General features: G+C 42.0%; 1 protein-coding gene and 1 long non-coding RNA gene across 6 annotated transcripts in view; one reads left to right on the top strand and one right to left on the bottom strand.

Annotated features, from left to right (window-relative positions):
* GMDS (GDP-mannose 4,6-dehydratase) overlaps window positions 1-17,062 on the bottom strand; it is a 679,307-nt gene that overhangs the window by 659,586 nt on the left and 2,659 nt on the right. The window lies entirely within an intron of this gene.
* LOC129144384 (uncharacterized) lies at window positions 1,756-4,299 on the top strand. The gene is made up of 2 exons (XR_008548746.1): window positions 1,756-1,846; window positions 3,704-4,299. It is a non-coding gene; the product is annotated as an uncharacterized LOC129144384 (long non-coding RNA).

The following is a 17,062-nucleotide window of genomic DNA, read 5'->3' on the forward strand; positions in this document are numbered from 1 at the left end:
AACTCTGCTCCCATTCCAGCCCCTGAAAGCCTAACCTAAGAAGAGAAAAAAAGAGAGAGGAATAGAAAAGAAAAAACTGTGAAAAGAAAGAAATGAAGTAGAGGGAGAAAACAAAGAGGAGGGAGAAAGGAAACAATTACACTGGAGGTAGTTTCTGCTAGACCAACACTGAGCCAGGCCATCCCAGTTTTCACTCTCTTCTGGACACTCACCAACAATGTACTTTAATTTTGTCAAAACTGCCTTTGGGTGAGGCATCCTGATTCCTGGGTAGAAATAACATGAAACCCGTGAAGTCAGAGACTCTTCTATAGTAGAGACCCAGAATGCAGTTCACTAATTTTGAAAGAATTTGTCAGAGCTGTAGGAGACCTGTGAGATCATGATTGCTGTTCCCATCTAACAGTTAGATTCTGCCTATGATAACTGTCCATAAGGGCAACATTCCAACTAAATTTTTGCATTACTGTGTGCTACAATTAATTTTTTTAATCCAGTTAATGAAGTGCTTTCACAGAGTATATCATTAACAAAAGTTAATCGATAAATACTCCAGAGCAATAGCCCCAACGACAGAGATATTATAACCCTCCTATCAGAATACACAGAAATGGAATATGAGTATCTGGAAATGCAAACTTCAGCAAACATCACAGGAATTTTTTTAAGTGTTTGCATATAACATGTCAAAAACTAATGAACTCTGATTCTACTAGCATTTACTCTCCTAAATTCTATCACTCAAAATAATATGAAACCATTAAAAACACCTAACATGTGAACTAAAATATACACACAAATGTCTATGACAATCATAATAGGAGGTGCTAAGCTGGTTAACTAACAAGATCTCTTGAGGCTGGGATTTTCCTCACCCTAGACCCCCAGATGCATTCATCCCTGGAGTCCCTCGTACTCAATCAGTACTTGATGACTCTGAAAGAATCATCCAGGAATGATTCCAGATGGAATTTAAGTTCCATATCCAACTCTAGGCCAGTAACATTTGCTGAAAAGCAGTGAAGTCAATCAGTAACAAGTTAGTCAAAACAATGAAGAAAAGATAATGCAGGCAGTAATTACTTCTGAGTGGTGTGATTGCGGGTGTTGTTTTTCTTTCCCCTGAAACTTTATATCCTCCTATACTTCCAATTTTTCAATAGTGAACATTATTTTTACTATTCTGAATAAATGTTAAGGAAAAAAGTTTATGAAATATATATATTTCCATATATATGTCATATATATATATATAAAATGTTTCAAGTCACTACTACGGTCCCCATAAATGAATGGTTCTCAACCACAACCTCACTTTTCAAACACCTCAGAATGTTTCTAAAAACAGCCAGCTCCAAGTCCTACCCTAAGCCCACTGAACTGCATAGAAGAGCCAAGAGTTATTCAACCTGCCCAAGTAATTCTATTACACCACCAACATCAGAACCATGCTTTATGGATGCTTCAACTACAAATGGCAAGTTTCTTATCTTTGGAGAGGACTGAAATCAAAGGTCAGAACATCAACAAAAAAGCAAAGTATTCTTTTGGAACAAGCTCCATATCTAGAGAAACAGCTGATTCTAGTGAGAATTTCAGTAGTTCCTAGAGAGTGACTGTGGAAAAGGCAAGCACAGCAGGAGACACCTGAGATTGCACTGGATGCAGGGAGTTAGGTGCCAATTGTGGCTGGAACTATAGGAAGGAGCGGGCAGGCCAGAGCTGTTTCTCTGGGATTCCAGAACAGAAGGCTGTGCCACACAGAGGTCCCCTGGGTCACAATAGCAGCTGAATCTCAGTGGCCATGACAGCAAGGCAACAACGGGGCCAGCTCCCCAAGGTCCATGTAAGTGCAGCTGCCCAGGACTCCCCTTGCTGTCCAGACATAGGCTCTCCTACCTGCTTCCAACTTCAGTTCTGTGGCATTTCCAGGAAATATGGGTAGTTAACACATAACCATGCTCAATGAGAGCCAACCTGTGGCTGTGCGGCCCTTTCTCGGCACGTGGCCCAAGCCTGTGCTGGGTCTACGCAGTGAAGTACAAGGTAAAAAGAAGGCAAGCAGCTTCTTACACCTCCCTCCCAGTGCTGAACCTAGACAAAATGTACCCCTCTTAGCACCTTTAGGAACTTTTCCTAGAGAAACAAGAATGGCAGGCACCTATCTGAGTGTGCTTGGTTCCTCTTGGATATAAAGTGCAAGCCTGTGTCACCTTCTGTGTCACTCAGGATTAAATGTTTATGACATCCCACCACTGATCTAAAAGGATCCATTCACAGAGGAAAATGAAGACTGAAAAGCCAACACCAACACCACCCGTCTGTGCTTCTCAGCACTTCTGGGCCTTCATGTCCTCCTTTTCCTCCCCCACCTTTATAAGCACTCCCCTTTTCTTCAGTGTACACTCCAAACCCTCTCCATCCCACCTTAAGTGATCTGCCTTGAGCTGAGCCCATTTTTTAAACAGGTAAAACTGCTTTTAAGAGAAAGAAACATTTCTCCCATGCAGAGTACAATTAAGAAAGCATCCCTTCCCCATCCCCAGGGCAGTCATGCCTCCTTCCACCTAAGCTTGGTGAGCTTTGGAACTGGTGGTATGAACTGATCCAAAGGGTGTGCTTTAATAAATCCTTCCAAAGAAAACTTGGAAATCAGCTATTTAAACTTGGAGTCCACTTCTCTGTAGGAAGGGCATTCACTTGAACACAAATTTAGTTCCTGCGCCATAATGTGCAGTGTTAAGAGTAACCCTGAACAATGCATTTGCTGCATGGAATAGCTTTCTCAGTACAACTGTGTAGTACTGTAGAGCTCCCTTTTTGCCCCTGGAATTAGCCCCAATACCCCCCGTTGACAGCTTCAACAAGTGGGGTCCAGGTATGACATCTGAGAAGCGAGTAAAATAAGGCTCCAGTCGACAATGGGGCAATGGAAGTGACCAGGCAGCCAGGCTCTGGGCAGCAACCACACCAGAGGCTAGCTCCTGGAGGCAAACTCTATGATTGATGTGATGAAGTGGGGAAAGGGAAGGGGAAGAAGACAGGAAAAGCAAGAGTCCCTGAAGCAAACTTCTAGTGGTGGGGGTCTCCCGTGGCTCCACTTTTCCCCAGGGCTTCACTGCAGATGGGGTGAGAGAGGGCATCAGCCAATCACTGTCCAGAGGTAGGACACTGCCCGCATCCAGTCTGGTATACAAGAAAAACCAAAGTGATCCTCCAGGATAACAATGTTCTCATTTCCAGAAGATCATTACGCAAGGCACTTTCTTTCGTCCTAGTACAGATAAGGGTGGTTCAAAAAGACTCAGAAGTTTGCCCACGGGCTGTGCATGGTGATTCATGCCTGTAATCCCAGCACTTTGGGAGGCCAAGATAGGAGAATCACTTGAGCCCAGGAGTTCAAGACCAGTCTGGGCAACATAGAGAGACCCTGTTTCTACAAAAAAAAAATAAATAAATAAATAAATACAAAAATGAGTCACGTGTGGTGGCACACACCTGTGATCCTAGCTACTCAGAAGGCTGGGGTGGGAGGATTAGTTGAGCCCAGCATGTCCAGGCTGCGGTAAGCAAAGATCACGCCACTGTACTCCAGCCTGGGCAAGAGCAAGACAAAAAAAAAGTAAATTTGCCTGTGACACCCAGTGAGTACTGAGGTCAGGAATCAAACTCATGTTCATCTTTCTCTCCTCTCCCTTTACAGATTTATCTTAATTCCAAGGCCAGAATTCAGGTACCAGAAATGGGTACTTTGCCCAGATCATCCCTGACAAAAATATTTGCCTATTAACACAGTCTTACTACAACTAAATAGAAAACAAAAACTGTTGACCTATAAGATAAATGAATCTTTCAAAGCATTATTTGGTTGCTCTACCTGAAGAATACTAAATTGTAACCCAGTCATCCAGCATGAGCCTCTACCTGTAAACCTCGAAGGCTTATTCCTGCCTAGAGCCCCAGGGAAGCAGCTTCCACCTCCACATTCCAAGCTGCCATGGAAACAACAATGCTGCCTATTCCACTACAGGCTTTGCGAGACTCCTCTGAAGACCCCCCTCCAGAGTCCACAGTTGCGAGACTCCTCTGAAGACCCCTCTCCAGAGTCCACAGTTGCGAGACTCCTCTGAAGACCCCTCTCCAGAGTCCACAGTTGACTTCCTCCTCAGAGGCCTACCACAGGATTAATTCCTGAAATCTTTCCCAAATCCAAACGTTAAGCATTATCTATATCAGTCAATGTCCTACTAAAAGTTTCCACTACACATACTATAAATTTTGACTGATGAAAACTAAAAATCTAGACGCTTTTATTAGCTACGTATATTTACATCTATTTTCTGAAACGTATATTTAAAGAGAAGAAAAACCACAGCCCATAAAGGTTAAGTGATCTCCATTCTTCAAAGACCTAAGCAGTAATCTCAGGTTTCCTGGATCCATCCCTAAGCCCCCCACTAACAGCGATGTCCTATATAGAGAATCTGCTAAGATTTCTAGTTGGGCTCCCAATTATTTCCCTGGCCTAGATAAAATACTTCCTTGTTTTTAGCAACTAAAATGAAATTTTCCATAGTAACAATCTGGCAATAGTATAAACTTTTGGTAACGCTTAAATAGGTTAAAACCTATATGTTCAAACAGTAAATATTAAAAGACAACTCAATGGAAAGAAAATAATATATAAATTTAAATAATTTGAACTTACTAAATTAGTCAAAATAGCAAAATTGATAAGGGATAAAATTAAAAACCACCGTTGTCCATAAAAAAGCCAAAAGGAAAAAAAGAGGGACTTCAATACTTGGTCAACTCTTCCTATTTCTCCTTTTCAAGGATTATATTTAAATGTAGAAAAGCAAAACTTTACAAAAATCTACTATGTATTATTACTTCTCAAAAAAAACCCCCAAAACCTTCCCATCCACCTTGAGAAATTCACTTAATGCATTTAGTATTCTCTTCCCCCCTCCCACCCCAGCCCGTTCCTTCCCCTAATACCCACGGTTGACCAACTCACAAAGCTAGCAGGATGCCTAAGTCAACATTATAAGGACAGGGGGACAAGAAAGAGTGCCTGGTCAAAACAACAAGATCTGTCACCACCCAGAAGCTCCCCAAAACTTGATTTCAGTTTCAAGTTCCCAAGTTAAACCTGAAACAACACAATGATGATTTGAATATTCCTTCCAAGCACACTCAGAGACTAGGGAGAGCTACGGAAACAGAGCTGTAAGGATTCCCTGGGTATCTTGACTCCTAAGTTCTGCTAGTATATTCTTTGTGAGGTATGAAAAGTGCCCAAGGGCCAGGAACAGTGGCTCACACCTGTTATCCCAGCAGTTTAGGAGGCCTGAGGTGGGCGGATGGCTTGAGCTCACAAGTTTGAGATCAGATTGGGCAACATGGCAAAACCCCATCTCTACAAAAAGAAAAATACAAAAAGTAGCCAGATATGGTAGAACCCACCCAAAGTCGCAGGTACTCAGGGGGCTGAGGTGGGAGGATGGCTTGAGCCCAGGAGGTGGAGGTTGCAGTGAGCTGAGATGGCTCCACTGCTTTTCAGCCTGGGCAATAGAGCCAGACCTTGTCTCCAAAAAAAAGCCTAAGGAATTTGCTCAGCATGCCAAAGGAAGTGGTTAAAATGAAATCTGAAACAACCAACAAACGAATGCTTACCAAGCACCTTTTATGGTGCTCAATATCAAATGGGTACCTGGAAGAATGAAGTATTATAAAGTATAGTAACTCCAAATTCTTCCAGACAGCCCTGGTTTCCAACATTCAGTTCCACTCTAGATCATTTACATATGAGATAACGTGTGTCCTACCTTGGAGTCAAGAAAAAAAATGGTCACCACAGGTTTAAGACATGATCCCTATCCCCAAGAAGTTCATATTTCGGTTCTGAGCAAATGAAATCAGATAAATGAAATTGTTTTTCATTTCAGAATCTGAACATATGAAATTGGACAAATGAAATTTTTTTAATAGTATTCAATAGGTGGTTCCCAAATGTACTGTATGGACTAATGCCAATCCATGACACATTTTTAACCCGTTCTTTAGCAAAATGAAAAAAATGGAAATGAGAAAAAGTAGTTCACATAGTCAAAAGTATATAATTTGGTGAGTGTTCTTTATTCTGGGAGCATGTTCTTCTTACATTTTGGTTTGTAAAACGGGTTTTTTTTTTAAATACTGTGATAGCAGACAGCAATTTGTTACTCCTAAGATTCTTACTTTCAAAATAACCTAGCCACCATATATCAATCTCAGGTTTTTACCAGTCTATGTAAAATCTAACACTCCATGAGCTACTGACATTCAGGATTTTTACTCATTCATTCTCCTAGACCCCAAAAGGGGGTACAACAAACACTTTATCCTCAATTCCTGATGCCACTTTTGAAACATCAAACCATAACAATCTTTGTTTGTCAGCACTTATGGCCCATGAAATTTACTCACACCACTCTAATCAAAATCACAACCTCACTGGTGTGATCTACCACTCACATCCACTTTCATGTTTCTTAGAGGACTTCAAAACTGGTTTGTCATCTTACCGTCCACCATCATATATATCATCATTTTCTACCGTCGTTCAGGTAGGAAGCCACAAAAACCAATCTGCAGCTAATTGAATCAGAAATCTATGAAAGCTACAGTGCAGACTGAAGAAGATGACTGAGAGGCTTCATAATGAGGAACAGCACCCAAAATCACGCTGCGGAACAGCTCTCAGAGAACAGCACTGCAGTGACAGAGACGGCACCACTGCAGCACCAGCGCTGGTGCAGGACTGGATGCTCATGCCCATCTCAGGCCTCCAGATGCCCGCGACCTTCTCCCCTTCAGCCTCTTCCATAACCACACTACTCCTTTCCTCCATCGGCTTCTCCCCTGACTGCACAGAAGCCCATTTCCCCACCATGACGAAAAAAAACCTTTCCCAGATCTAAGGCAAAGGGAAAAACATACAAGACAGAATGTAAATTTGTGCTGCCAGGGGCTGGGAAAGGAGGGGATGGGGAGTGACTGATGAATGGGTATGGGCTCTCCTTCCGGAGTGATCAAAAAGTGTTCTGGAACTAGAGTGGTAAAGATGGCACAACCTCGTAAATGTACTAAATGTCAGTAATGATAAATTGTATGTTACATGTTACCACCAAAACAACAAAAACATCTCTGGCCTCCCTCAGATTCCATGATATTACTCAGTAATTTTGTTCTCTCTCCTCTCCCCTCCTCCCTAGCTTCCTTCTCTTCCAAGCCTGAAATGCAAACATTTTCCTCCTCCTCACTCTCATCCTTCTGTCTCCACATTCTCTCATTTGGAGATATCATCTATGATCAGTAGCAATTCCACTATCCACCCTAAGGAAGAGAGCTCTACAGCAAACCTTAGAAAACTTTTTCAGTGAAGAGCCAGATAGTAAACATTTCAGGCTTTCAAAGCCACACGGTCTCTGTTGCAGCTATTTAACTCTATGTGGAAGCAGCCAGAAACAATAAGTAAACAGGTGTTCTATGCTCTAACAAACCTTTATTTACAAAAACAGGGCTGGCCGTGGTGGCTCACACCTGTAATCCCAGCACTTTGAGAGGCTGAGGTGGGCAGATCACTTGAGGTCAGGAGTTGTAGACCAGCCTGGCCAACATGGAGAAACCCCAATTCTACTAAAAATACAAAAATTAGCCAGGCATGGTGGCAGGCACCTGTAGTCCCAGCTACTCAGGAGGCTGAGGGATGAGACTCTCTTGATCCCGGTGGGGGGCGCCGAAGTTGCAGTGGGCAGAGATCGCGCCACTGCACTCCAGCCTGGACAACAGAGGGAGACTCCATCTCGAAAAACAAAAACAAAAACAAAAACAGGAGGCAGCTGGACTTGGTCCAGGGGACACAGTTTGTCGATTCTGCTCTAAAGTATGATACACTGCACATCTACATTCCCATTCCTTATATGCAGTGTATTTCCTCCAGGATTTCTGAGGCGGTATGAACTCCAGATGTCATTCAATAAATATCTATTGAGAGCCCACCATATTTCAGACACTGCGCTAGGGATACAGCAGTAAAATACAATCTTGTCCTCATGGATTTACACAAACTGAATGTCATTGGTATCAACCATAAAAATAAAGACAACAAACAAAACAAAAACCCTTACTTCTCCTGACTTTCCCAATCCAACAATCCAATCAGTAGCTAAGTCCTTTTATTCTCTTCTCAAACAGCTTTCTTATTCCTTCCTATCCATCGTACATGAGGCTTCAGCAAGAACAAGCATTCCTTGTGTACAAAAAGCAGACTCTCTTAAATAAAATACGCAGATTTCTAGATATTTCAATGATAACATCAAAATTCATGAAAATCAAAACAAGATCCTACTGGGAGGCCGAGGCAGGCAGATCACCTGAGGCCGGGAGTTCAAGACCAGCCTGGTCAACATGGTGAAACCCCATCTCTACTAAAAATACAAAAAATTAGCTGGGCATGGTAGCGGGTGCCTGTAATCCCAGCTACTCAGGAGCCTGAAGCAGGAGAATCACTTGAACCCGGGAGGCGGAGGTTGCAGTGAGCCAAAATCGCATCACTGCACTCCAGCCTGGGCAACAAGAGCGAAACTCCGTATCAAAAAAAATAAAAAATAAAAAATCCTAGCAAACTTACAAGATTTGAAAAGACATAAATTTTCTGACCTTGAGGGCAGGCCCTATTAGCATATGGTAGACACTAGAGAAACATTCTCAAAAATGATAGGAGTAATCTCTAAATGAAGGTATGAGAGTTTACATCAGGTACAATTTTAAAGCAAAAAAAGAGAAAGCATTGAAATTAATGCAAGAAGTTTACGGTCACTCAGTGAGTAAATTAAAAACAAGTGAGGACCTGTAATCCCAGCACTCTGGGAGGCCAAGGTGGGCGGATCACCTGAGGTCTGGAGTTCGAGACCAGCCTGACCAACATGGAGAAACCCCATCTCTACTAAAAATACAAAATTAGCCAGGCGTGGTGGCACATGCCTGTAATCCCAGGTACTCTGGAGGCTGAGGCAGGAGAATCACTTGAACCTGGGAGGTGGAGGTTGCTGTGAACCAAGATTATGCCATTGCACTCCAGCCTGGGCAACAAGAGCAAAACTCCATCTCAAAAAAAAAAAAAAAAAAACAAGTGATGATATGTGTACACAAAGGTACCACAGCCAACAGAGTTAGAATCATCCCCTTAGGGGTGATGGGGAAGCAGGCATATTCTTCTTCAGGGCTGGAAAAATGTCCTTCTGAGCTAGACTTCTTCAGGCCAACTGAGACTAATCTATCAGATTAAACTTACTAAACATTCCAACAAAATCAAACCTACTATACTTCCCATGCCTATACATACAGGGAAATATAAAATGCCTCCCCCAGGGACAATGCCTAATTCATTCCATACTAAGCACCCAAATCCAGGTCTTATCATTTTGTTCTTCAAGCAAAAAGAAAACAAATGCAAAGCTGGAGCTCCCCATAGTCTGCATGGAGACATAAGAGGAAAACTGGGGCCAGGCACAGTGGCTGACACCTGCAATACCAGCACTTGGAGAGGTTGAGATGGTAGAAATGCTTGAGCCAAGGAGTTTGAAACCAGCCTGAGCAGCACGGCAAGACCCCATCTTAACAAAAAAAAAATACAAAAATTAGCCAGGCATAGTGGTGCACATCTGTGATCCCAGCTTCTCGGGAGGCTGAGGCCAAAGGATCGCTTGAGCCCAGGAGGTTGAGGCTCCAGTGATCTGTGTTTGCACCGCTGCACTCCAGCCTGAGCAAGACCCTGTCTGGAAAATAAAAAAAAATAAAAAAAATAAGAAAAAAAAAAGAGGAAAACTGGTCTGTGTTGCCAATCTGGTAAGTTTCAGGAACAAGGCAAACAAATGGTGTTGGGAGCCAGTTCTCTATGGGTCTCTCCAGTTTCCGCATGTCTTATGAGCAGATTGCACTGACAGCTTTTATTGGCTACTATCTTTCCCGTACAGGACATCTGTAGATAGCATTTTAAGATAGCAATAGTGTTTCTCTCTGGAGCAGATGGAAGATTTGTTTGCTATGCAGAATAATAAAAATAATGTCTCCCTCAAAGCAAAGGCTGGGCAGGATTATTAGTTCCCTTATAAAAAATTGGGGTTTCCCAATCTCAGATTTTCTCAACTGTGGTGCATACCCACTGCATGGGCAACATCCACCTAGACCCACCCAGCCACCGTGTTGCCCACATGGTCTTTGAGGGGCAAGAAAATACTATACAAACAGAGCTGTCACAAACATGAAGTTCATACTGCCTGCTGACCCAGGAGTGCTGTGTCTTCTGCCATCATCCGTGGAATTTTAAGAAGCTAACTTGTTAGCCTGCAAGTAAGGCAAAATCTCAGGCCTCCCACAATTCTTGACAAACAGGGTTTCTGCTGTCTTTCTCCTTGACTGGGTTTACTCCAACAAGCATATATGCCACACTTGCATTTTGTCCTGCAGGTCTCTTGCAACAAAGCTTCCATTTTGAAGGATTCCACTGTAAACTACAATAAATACGTTTATCAATATTGATCACCAAAAAATACTACTAGTGTCTGCATATGCTTGCAAAATTCCAATTCATCATTTTTAAAGAACCGATGTAAAAATATAGTTCGAATAAAGCAATACTAAAAATCTAACTTTTGTGAAAAGTGATAGAAATACAGTACCATTCTAAGAAACATAGAAAAATCATGTTTTGATTTTAAAATATTTCTAAAAGTGCCAATTAGAGGCTTTTTCACTCAGCATTAAGGAACATATTCTTGTTAAACATGATCAAGCAATTCATTTCACATTACAATCAAACCCAATGCTCAAGCATAATATATATATAATACAACCAAGCTTTGGTTGTTCATTTTCCCAAGTGTAATTAGTCGGTATAAAGAAATACTTTCTATAAATCCCTAGTAAATACCTTTATTTTTTCACTCTTAAGTTTAAAAAAACTTAGTATGAAGATCTGAGAAAGGATTCCCCTAGAATCACATGTGGTAAATTGTTTAAAAGGCACAGTATGAACAGTCTGAAACAAATGAAGTAAATACCCTTCAGCCAAGAACGTCACTGCATATAAAATCATCTAACCTCAAGTCTATGTAACTCAATTCTACATAAGTAAATGCCAAAATAATATCCTGGAAAGCTGAGTCATTTCAATGAGTAAATTTATATAAACAATTGGGTTACTACTTATGGTAAGTCACAAGATTTTGGCAGGAAAATTGCTTACTAGCTTGCCAAAGACTAGGTTTGGCACATTGGTGCCCCACTGCCAAGAACATTACTGATAATCAGCTTTCTATCCTATAGGATTACCTTTCAGACATGTTTTACTCACTCATTTCCTATGTATTAAGCTTATACAGGAATGGTTAATGCAACTGAGCACCTTACTTCTGGAAGTGTGGGATTCCCAAAATTCCTCAAGAAAGGAAGAAAAGCATGAGAAATTGTAAACTGGAAGTACCTTTTTTTTTTTTTTTGAGACAAAGTCTCGCTCTGTCACCCAGGCTGGAGTACAGTGGTATGATCTCGGCTCACTACAAGCTCTGCCTCCCAGGTTCAAGCGATTCTCCTGCCTCAGCCTCCCGAGTACTTGAGATTCCAGGCACCCACCACCATGCCAGGCTAATTTTTGTATTTTTAGTAGAGATGGGGTTTCTCCACGTTGGCCAGGGTAGTCTTGAACTCCTGGCCTCAGGTGATCTACCCACCTTGGCCTCCCAAAGTGTTGGGATTACAGGCATGAGCCACCTCGCCCCGCCTGGAAGTATCTTTAACATTAGGAAATGCAAATAATCAACAAATAAATAAAGGAGAAAGAAAGGAGAAAACTGAAATATACTAAGAATAGCCTGGTTAACATCAATCATGAAACGAAAGGGAAAGTGTTAGTTTTCATGCCTTCTAAGTAAGAGCTACAGAAAGTTCTGGGAGACAGGGAAGAAGACTGGCTAAAGGTACAGCACAGCAGCATGGCCACCTTTAGGACTTGCCCACTCTACAGCAGCCACCTCTGAGCACTTTTAAGTCATTTTTAAGACAAAGAGGCCAGGTGCAGTGGCTCACACCTGTATTATCAGCACTTGGGAGGCCAAGACCAGAGGATTGCTTGAGGCCAGGAGTTCAAGACTAGCCTGGTCAGCTGGTGAGATCCTGTCTCTACAAAAAAAAAAAAAAAAAAAAAGTAAAAATCAGTCAGGCTTCGTGGCAGCTACCAGGGAGGCTGAAGCAGGAGGATCACCTGAGCCCAGGAGTTCAAAGCTGCAGTGAGCTATGATTGCACCACTGCACTTCAAACTCCAGAGGAACAAAATAATTCACTGTCTTCCCCCAGAAAACTGATTTTCCTTCCCAGTGGTTGCATTTCTGGCCATACTGTTACCATCCAACCTGTCACCAAAATGCGTTTGCATCCTTGATCTCATTATCCTCATACTTTTACTATTCTCATTCATCCTACATACCCCTAACTGCATTCCCAAGCACTTCTCCATCCTTCTCTCATTCCTTCCCACTGTGAGAACTTATACATAATAAATAAGAACTATCACTTCATAAACAATACATGCCAGGAACAGTGATAGGCCTTATTATAATATAATCATCATTTGTAATCCACACATCAATTTGTGATGTGGGCATAATTAACTCCATTTTTCTACCCAAGAAAAACCCAAGAATTTAAAACTCCTTCCTCTATCCTAATTTCCCTGATTTGAACTTTACATACATGTACCAAAATATCACACATACCCCATAAATATGTACAATTATTATGTACCAGTTAAAAAAAAATTGTTCCTCACCAAAAAGTCACTTCATTCATTTGATATGTCCTACAAAGATGGACAGCTCCAAGTTTTCACTCTATTCTTACAAATTCTGACAATATACAACTCATATGAATTTCTTCTTAGTTTACAAACTTAATTTCAAATTCAGTAAAATTAATAGTTCATTGGTTTCATTTAAAAAAAAACTATCCTGGCCGGGCACGGTGGCTCACACCTATAATCCCAGCACTTTGGGAGGCCAAGGTGGGCGGATGACTTGAGGCCAAGAGTTCAAGACCAGCCTGGCCAACATGGCAAAACCCCAACTCTACTAAAAATACAAAAATTAGTTGGGCGTGGTAGCGCACGCCTGTAATCCGAGCTACTCAGGAGGCTGAGGCACAAGAATCACTTGAACCCAGGACACGGAGGTTGCAGTGAGTGAGACCATACCACCACTGCACTCCAGCCTAGGCAACAGAGTAAGATCTGTCTCAAAAAAAAAAGAAAATCCAATTGGCTTTATGTCTAAAACTGAAATTACTGCACTGCTTAAATATAAAGATAATTGTATAATTTCTCTATTGTACACATAATCATAAGTCAGCATGTAATCCAAACATCACACTACTGTAGACTAGGAGCAGCCCTTAGATCCCTAAGAATAACCAGGTAACCCTTTCACTTGACAAGTTAAGAAAAACACTCAAAAAATGTAAGGCTATACAATTAATTGGTATCAAAACCCAACCTCTGATTCCCAGTCCAGACCTCTTTCAATTAATCACATGTAACAGTCTTTGATTAAGCAGGACAGTACTCAAGACATCTCTCTCACTTCCAATAATGCCAGACCTTTTTTTCTTTTTTTGAAATGGAGTCTTGCTCTGTCACCCAGACTGAAGTGCAATGGCACGATCTCGGCTCACTGCAAGCTCTGCCTCCTGGGTTCACCCCATTCTCCTGCCTCAGCCTCCCAAGCAGCTGGGACTACAGGCACCCGCCCCCATGCCCAGCTAATTTTTTTGTATTTTTAGTAGAGACAGGGTTTCACTATGTTAGCCAGGATGGTATTGATCTCCTGACCTCGTGATCCGGAGATTTGGGAGGCCCGCCTCAGCCTCCCAAAGTGCTGGGACCACAGGTGTGAGCCACCACGCCCAGCCCAATAATGCCAAACCTTTTATCCCAGGACTGCAAATCCCAGCAAGGAAGATTTAGAATGGAAGTCACTGCCTACAATCCTCTTATATGAGAAGATAAGACCAGCTCCCAGATCTGCTTTGCACAGTCTTGAAAGACTCACTGGAGATTAAATCTGTTGGCCTCCCAGCACTTTACAGCCTTGTGGCTGATTCCAAATACTACAGAACTTTCTGCTTCTAAATAATAGATTCCCCATGCAAAGCAAGGCTAAATAGTAATACCTCCCACATTCAACTTCCTTTCCTAAAAGTCAAGAAATCTTTTATTATTCTGTTAACACTGTGGAGGGAAGGTCCATTCCAGTAATAAGGCAAAGGCCACTACTATGTGCAGACTTATTTCCTATTTGATAAGAATTATTCTTCCAACCCGGCAGAAAAGATAAGTGACTTACCCAAAGCCAGTGCAGTTCAGAAAGAGCTAAGCAGTAATTCAAACACCTGTAATCCCAGCTACTGAGGCGGCTAAGGCACAAGAATCATTTGAACCTGGAAGGCAGAGGTTGCAGTAAACCAAGGTCGCGCCACTGCACTCCAGCCTGGACAACAGAATAAGACTGTCTCAAAATAAATAAAAAAAAAAAAAGAAAAAGAAAACCACCTCATAGAAGCTCTCTGTTACTTCAACAAATATACTTTGAACAAAATGTAATGCACTTTGAACAGTACCTGGCACAAACTAAATGCTCAGTACTTGTTAATTATTTTAATCTACCATAATTATAACTATCACCATCATCATACCACTAGACTATCAATGTCATAAGGAAGATGGTAATTCAGTCTGTTGCATTTGCTGTTCAAAGTGCATTACTTGTAGAATTGGTAGAGAAAAGGGAAACAGATCAGAAAAATTTTTCAAATCTACAACCTGGTCATGTGATAGTGAAAGAAAACAGCGTTTTTCAGTAAAGAAAGCCAATGGTGCTGGGGAGCAATCACTTGCTAAAGAGGTTGGCATGGATAAAAGGGAGCCAGGTGCTAATAGTCAGAACAATGGGAAAAGACCCTGAAGGCATCTCAGACATCTTTGAGGCTGTCTCTCCCATCAGAGGCCCACAGACCTGGGAGGACAGCATGGTTTGGGGAGACAGGCCCGGGGCACAGCTGGCCTGGAACACCTCAAAGAGTCCTGGAATGTCCTACACGCTGCTCTGACATCCTGGCTGCTGCAGTCACAGAATGTCTACCCAATGACTGTACAACCATTGTCTCTTGGAAAAAAATAATTCGTTTTTGGTTTTACAGGCTCATAGCTAGAAGGAACTTGCTTTGAGTCTCAGACTTTGAACCTTTAAGTTGGTGCTGGAACAAGTTAAGAATTTTAGGGACTATTGGAATTGTATTTCGCATGAGAAAGATGATTGTATTTTGCATGTGAGAAGGATGAGATCTGGGGGGTCAGGGATGGAATGCCATGGTTTGGATGTTTGACCCTCCAAATCTCACACTGAAATTTAATCCCCAATGTTGGAGGTGGGAACTAATAGGAGGTGTTTTGGTCATGGAAGCAGATCCTTCATGAAGGCTTGGTGCCATCCTCACAGTAATGAGTGACTCCCCACTCTATTAGCTCCCGCTAGAGCCGGTTGTTAAAAAGAGCCTGGCACCCCACACCCCACCCCACCTCTTGCTTCCTCTCTCACCATGTAATCTCTGCATACACCAGCTCCATGAGTGGAAGCCTAAAGTTTTCAGCAGAAGCAGATGCTGGTGCCATGCTTCTTGTACAGCCTTCAGAACCATGAGCCAAATAAACCTCTTTTCTTTATAAATTACCCAGCCTCAGGTATTCCTTTATAGCAACACAAACAGATGAAGACAACTTTCATATCTTTATATCTGCAGCAGCATCAAAACAAGCCTTGGACACTGCAGACATGCAGTGAAGATGTGTTCTGCTAATGGAAAAAGTAAGTCAACAGTTTTGAAACCCCACTAGATGAAGGCATGTGGGAGGTAACAGGCTGAAAATGAGATTTCTATCTTAAAGCAGTTCATAATCTCAAGACGAAAGATATGTAAATTACTTATACAATCAACAGGGACTGCATACATGTAAATACAGAGGAAGTTCCTGGAATGGCTGCATTTATCAGGATTAGGCTGAGAACACTGAGACTCACGTTAAAAGGAATGAGAATTGTGAGGCCATTCAGCCACAAATAATTACTCCACAGAGGTACAAGGCAACAGTATTCAAAAAAACAGCAAGAACATCTCCAAGAGTGCAGTAAAGAACAGCATCATTAGCCAATGGGGGTGAGCTTTTAAGAGTGGCTGGCAGAGGGCCTGGAGACAGCAATGCAAAGCCAGAGCCTGAGCTTCTTTAAAGCCTATTTAATAAGATTCCCACTTTGGAAAAGGAGTGTGTCAAGAACCGATGGGAGGGTAAGGCTAGAATAAGAAGCCTGACAATACGTACTAGAGATACACAGCAGACAGGACACCCTGGCTGTCCGCACTATTCTCAAGCGGGAATTTGGGATAACCCATTTAAGAGCTCATCTTGGCACAAATGCCATGATAGCCCCAAGTGCCAGAGCAGTGGCATTTGAATCTGAAATCTCTTCTTAGAGTAAGACTATTTATTTCTCTCTGTCTCATAAGGCTTACCACAGTCTGTATAACAAAATGACTTACAGCAACTGCTGAGATCTGGGTTCAGATCTCAGTTCTGACACTCATTAGATGTACGACCTCAGGGAACATACTTAACCTTACTTAGCCAGGGATAAATGGGGATAATTATTATACCTGTCTCTTAGGTAGGGATATACAAAATGCTTAGCAGAGTGAATAGCTCAGTAAGTTCTCAGCCAATATTATTAAGAAAACATACAATAAGGTATGGATTTTCAGACCCCTTGCATTAACACCACAGTGCTCCAGAGATCCTTGATACTCAAGTTGGGAGTCACTGTCCTGGAATACAAATAAAAAACATAAAGGAGCAGTAAATTCCATCTGCAAGTGTTTATGTGGTAGCTACAGAATTCAGCACTATGCTAGGGGTAC

This window comes from Pan troglodytes, chromosome 5, assembly GCF_028858775.2.
Source record: "Pan troglodytes isolate AG18354 chromosome 5, NHGRI_mPanTro3-v2.0_pri, whole genome shotgun sequence".
NCBI lineage: Eukaryota > Metazoa > Chordata > Mammalia > Primates > Hominidae > Pan > Pan troglodytes.